Consider the following 6,093-nt stretch of genomic DNA (forward strand, 5'->3'; position numbering starts at 1 on the left):
CCTTAAAAAAGAGTTCCTATGTTTAGAAGTTCCTTCCCTATTCTAAAGTAACTGACTCTTATTTAAGCTGAATTCATCCTGAAAGTAGTGACCAAACTTGCATAATTTTCACCCATGAGGATTGGAAACTTGCCTTAACTATGAATGAACAATTTTTTTAAAAAAATGTCTACAACTTTTATGCCCTGTCAATAAACAATCCACGAGTAGCATTTGATTATTGTTGCTCTGGAATTTACAGGAGTCAAAAATATTATTGTATTCAATGAAGTGATTTCTGCAACTGTTCTGCCTAAAATTCTGTAAAAGAGAATTTAGATTCTCTAAAAGAGAATCAAACATAAAAGATTAATTTCACAGCATTAAATTTTTTTTAAAAAAATTACAATAGAAGCTGTCCTGCAAAAGATGGAAGTACCTCATAAAAAGGTTTTAAAATGAAGTAAGGAAATGAAAATTGGATAAATTAATCATATGCTATTATTTCTGCAATCAATGTATTGTTTAACACATATACATGATGAAAAGAGATTTCTAAACTCATAATGTGAGCAAAATCCATTATCTTCAATGCATTCCCTCCCATGTATCATGTCTGTGCACACACACACATAAACACATACCATATTTTCCGATGTATAAGACGACTGGGCATATAAGACGACCCCCAACTTTTGAGATGATTTTCATGGGTTAAAGTCTTATACGCCGGAAAATACAGGTAAGTAGGAAGTCAGGGCTGCTTCTCAATTAGGTGAAGGTTTATCAAGAGCTTTTGGCCTCGAGATCAGCTTTGCTCTGCCTCGCCTAAACCTCGTCTCCTCTTGCCTTGGTGCCCCCTTCTACTTCAGCCACACGCGCTGGCTGTTTCAGCCAGGAGCGACGAGCATTGTGGCCCAACACTTTGGGAAGGCACCAGGTCTGAAAGAAGGCGGTTCTTTCCGTAGATCAGTTAATGAACAGGGCGGCAGAGGGCGGGGGTGTGTGTGAAAGAAATGGGCTCAGCCCTGTGCCGCAAGTTTGAGATTCACACACACCCCCTCCCCAAGGCTGCCTTCTACTTCAGGGCGGAGGGGCGACCCCGGGCTGCTGAAGCCCCAGCGCCAGCTTTCCGCTGCGGTCTGCCTGTTGCAATTCCTGAGCTGCGCCTTCCCGGGCGGGTGTTGCTGTAGGTCTGGCCACAGCACCACACCCTGAAGTCAAACTCCCAGGGTCAGGTGAAGCTCAGCTCCACACAAACATGTCAGGTCGGCCTCCACCTGGCTTCCCGCGCTCCCTTGAGCTCTCGTGCTCGCTGAGCGCCGGCGGCTCGGCACATGCTTGACTCCCGCTCCCTTCCAAAAAAAAAGGGGGGGTCTGCTGCCCTAGGACGCCGGTAAGCTGGAGCCTCAGCCTTGGTTGGGCTGGTCAGTTTATTTATGAGGAGGCCGTCTTTCACCATTCTCGAGCGCTGGATTTGACCGTTTCCACTAACGTTTCTGCTCCCGAGGATTTACTATTTTCCGGCGTATAAGGCGACTGGGCGTATAAGACGACCCCCAACTTTTGAGAAGATTTTCATGCTTTAAAAAGTCATCTTATACGCCGGAAAATACGGTACAAAAGATGTCTCATACAAGAGGTGGCAAATCTTGGCAAAGATAGACAGTAATAATAACAGATGTGAGTTTGTTATTCTCTGGCAAATCTTCAGGGGCTGCTCCAGATGTACTGGTCAAAATCATATTCTTGATCTTGTTCTAAGATTGGTGCTTTTCCACCTTTTCTTCAAAATTTGAGTTGGTCTTCAGAATCTGACTGCATTTAAATGTACTGCAGTTTTCCCTGTTTCCCAGGGTGCTTCCAAACATGGCGCTTCTTGTGCTACACTCAGAAAAGGAATTCTTTCTACCTTCCTTAATGTGCAGGAAGAACTGGTGAGAGAAATTCAGGGAATGAAGCAGGGCAACAGCTCCAGAAGCCTCATCGACTATATCATAAGGAAGTTAAGATATGGTGGTGAAAAGAAAAGGAAAACCACCAAAAGCCAGAAATAAGGAAATTGTGGGCAAACGGAGAAACAGTCATAAGGAAACACTGTCTTGATCTAAATCAAAAATTGACAGCTTCATACTCATAATCCATTCAAGGTTCAGCCACATCTGGGCATTGTCCACATACATTTCTTAATATAAATTTAATAAATGAATACATTTTTAAACGTGTAGATCAGTGTTTCTCAACCTAAGCAACCTGAAGATGTGTGAACGTCAATTCCCAGAATTCTGAGAGATTTCAGATACATTGTTCTTTCTTTCTTCTATCTTCTTTCCTTCCTCCCGTTTCTTCCTTGCTCCCTCCCTCCTTGCCTGCCTTTCAGCTATCTCTATTCAGTTCTGATATAACTTTCTTCTTTCTCTTAATTTTAGAGACAACCAGCATACTATATCTATTGTTTTTATTATTTCCTGAATCTATGCTGTTTACCATTGATTCCTTTAATGTCCCAACTCTCAATTTCTCATAACCCAGAGAATTGGGTATGTGTAGTCTAATGAAGAGAAGGGTGAGGGGTAACATGATAGCAGTGTTCCAATATCGCAGGGGCTACCACAAAGAAGAGGGAGTCAAGCTATTCTCCAAAGCACCTGAAAGCAGGACAAGAAGCAACGGATGGAAACTAGTCAAGGAGAGAAGCAACCTAGAACTAAGGAGAAACTTCCTGACAGTTAGAACAATTAACCAGTGGAACAACCTGTCTCCAGAGGTGGTGAATGCTCCAACACTGGAGGTTTTTAAGAAGAGACTGGACAGCCATTTGCCTGAAATGGTATAGGGTTTCCTGCCTGAGCAGGGGGTTGGACTAGATGACCTCCAAGGTCCCTTCCAACTTTATTATTATTATTATTATTATTATTATTATTATTATTATTATTATTATTATTATTATTATTATTATTATTATTATTATTATTATTATTACCTCACCAGATAGGTCCATACTGTTGGCCATTGTGGTTTTGATCAACTGAAGGTTTAGTAAGAAAAAGCAAGAGCAATCTAGTTATCAACCGTACTTTTAGCCATATGCACAGCATATGCTTCATTCACTCTTAATGGTAAACCCATCATATTTGGATCAATATGCCACAATTGCAAGCAAGTCCCAGTTTTATTTCAAGAATGATCAGGTTTTTCTATGCAAGCTAGGATTTCTCATTGACAAGCCATTCTGTTACCTGTATTTTACCAACTAGGAGTGATATAATACACCAAAACAGTCGGGAGCGAAGACATGCACTTTTTATTTCTCCACCTTTACAAATGCAAGAGTAGTTGTCTTTGCTAAACTTAGCAATCCCCATTTCACTGCAGAGTACAAAAATCCCAGCCATATGATTTCAAGGACATAAAAAGTGATAATTATTAAAAAGGGAAAGCAGAGCACATTAAGTAAATTATCTGTAGGACAGAGAAATACATATTCTCTATCATGGCAAAAACATCTAATTCTGTATACTATATACAGTATCTGATTCCACTGCATAGGAATGCAGTTGAAAAGGCCATCCAAAACCTGTGAGAACTGGAAGATGATGGAATTTGTTGTCATCCAACATACCCGGAGAGCACAAAATTAATGAAAGCTGTCACAGAACATTAGTGACATACTGCTTTGCTTGTGTAATATTTCATCATAGATACTGGTAATAAAAGAAGTCCATTGGTAATTAATGACATTTCATTTTTAGATCAATTTTTCCAATCATGTAATTTTTTAAAAAAGAAAGGAAAAAAACAACATATTTTTCTTAAAAAATTATGTGATAGGTGCATCTTAAAAAATCCTCATTCAATGCATTTTTCCTTTGTTAGAAAAGTACTAAGCAATTAACCCTAATTCCAAAATTGGACACTAAAAATAAATATAATTTGATCCTTTTTTACAACAATGTCCTTTAACAATGTCCTTCGGTCATTCCGCAGGGACCCGAAAACTTGGCTCTTTGAGCTGTCTGGCTCAGGCTGAGGGGTTTTAATTTTTATTAAGCTTTAGTTTTAAATTTTGGGGAATTTATTTAATTAATTGTTTTAATCTGATTTTAATTTTTGTATGTTTGTTTTAATCTTCCCTGTACACTGCCCTGAGTCCTCCAGGAATAGGGCGGTATATAAATTTAATAAATAAATAAATAAATAAATAAATAAATAAATAAATAAATAAATAACCTCCGATCATTCTGCCGGGGCCTGAAGACCTGGCTCTTTGAGCTCTCGGGCCCAGGCTGAGGAGAAAATTATTTTAATTGGGGTTTTTAATAGTACAGGGTTGATTTAATATTTTTTAACTTGGTTTTTAACTTTTGTATGTTTGATTTTTAACTCCCTGTAAACCGCCCTGAGTCCTCAGGGAAAGGGCGGTATATAAATGCAATAAAATAAAATAAAATAAAATAAAATAAATAAATAAATAAATAAATAAATAAATAAATAAATAAATAAACTAAATAAACTAAATAAACTAAATAAACCTAGGCCAGTCTTCAAACGTATGATTATCTCACTGCATTATGCTGCTGACTGATTTGCTAGTTTCATCATTACTGGCTATTAATCTTTTGTGGTTGTTTTATTGCATTAGTTGTAAGTTGCTTAGCATTTTTAATTGAAGTGGCGAACAATTTTTTAAAACAAATAATTACAAGCTGAGCTGTAAAGCAAATACAGGGCTGGACTGGACTGGACTGGTGTAGTTTTGTCCAGTTGTTCTGAGACCTGAATTCTCTCTGCACAACCATTTGCTGAAAAAATAACAAATTATCATTAGCTGGACCAGGAAAAGTGCTCCGTCACTTTGAAATCCTTATGGAAGTTTTCAGAAGTTGTTCTGCATTTGTAGCCAGTTGTTGATGAAAAGCAGCTAACGAATCCAAGTACGTCAATGTTTCTGTGGATGACTGACCCATTTCTGACCTTCTTTTCCACAGGACTACACTTCTTTTTTTTATTTCTCTACTTGTGTTGTTTCCATATGAAAAAGACAGGATGGTGAGATTTGTTCCACATATAGACATTAAAAAACCAGCCATTGACTCTTTCTCCAACAGCAGTATACTACACTACACTACACTACACTACACTACACTACACTACACTACACTACACTACACTACACTACACTACACTACACTACACTCAGGGCTTTTTTTCTCATAGAACGCTTAGAACGGAGTTCCGGCACCTTTTTTGGATGGAACCTTGTAAAGGTAGGCAAGGCGGGTTGTATGACATGTGTGAGTTCCGGCACCTTTTTCTTTTACAAAAAAAGCACTGACTACACTACACTACACTTAAACACAGTAGATTACTTAAGGAAAGTCTGACTCTTTTCTCCAACTTCTTTCTTCTGCTCCTGAGTCACCAGGCTCTGCTTTCTAACACAAAGTTTTCTGTACAATTTGTTCTGCAACATCTGAACAGAGCTCTCACACATGCAATACAATACATACAGACCCAGACTTTTGGAATCTACCCATGAATTAGCTACATAAAAGTTGCTTATTGGTACTGAGGTTTTGTGCCTAGAAGCAAGGCCGATTTGCAAGGTAATGGGATGACTTTACTTTCCACTATGTCAGAGGCACCCATCCTTATCTTTGTGGCACACTTATTCATTTGTGGTGGAAGGGACCGAGAGCTGCAGTGGGATGGAGTGTGGTGCAAAGGGAGCAAGGTTCTGATGCAAAACTGGTGAACTTAGAGAGGGGGAATATGAATCAATATAAGTGGTCAGATGTTAAAGACATAGTGAAACTCAGAATTAAAGTTGAAACCTAATGTTTTTCAAAGTCATAAAGAAGCATTGAGAGAACAGCCGTCAGAGCACAGGGCTAAGTTTTTTCCTCTCTTGATTTTTTTTTCCTTAAAGCTGTCTAGCTGTCCATAGCTCTGTTCTTTGCCAGGACTTGTTGCTGAATGTTTCAACAGCTCCATTCTTCTCACCAGGGTAGAGAAGGGGAGGCCTTGCTATATACAGCTACTGTATATAAAACCTTCCAAACAATCATTCAGTTCTGATTCCAAACGGTTCCAGTCATGTCTTCACTCATGCAG

This window comes from Vipera berus (assembly GCF_964194415.1).
Source record: "Vipera berus genome assembly, chromosome: 3".
In the NCBI taxonomy this organism is placed as follows: Eukaryota; Metazoa; Chordata; class Lepidosauria; order Squamata; family Viperidae; genus Vipera; species Vipera berus.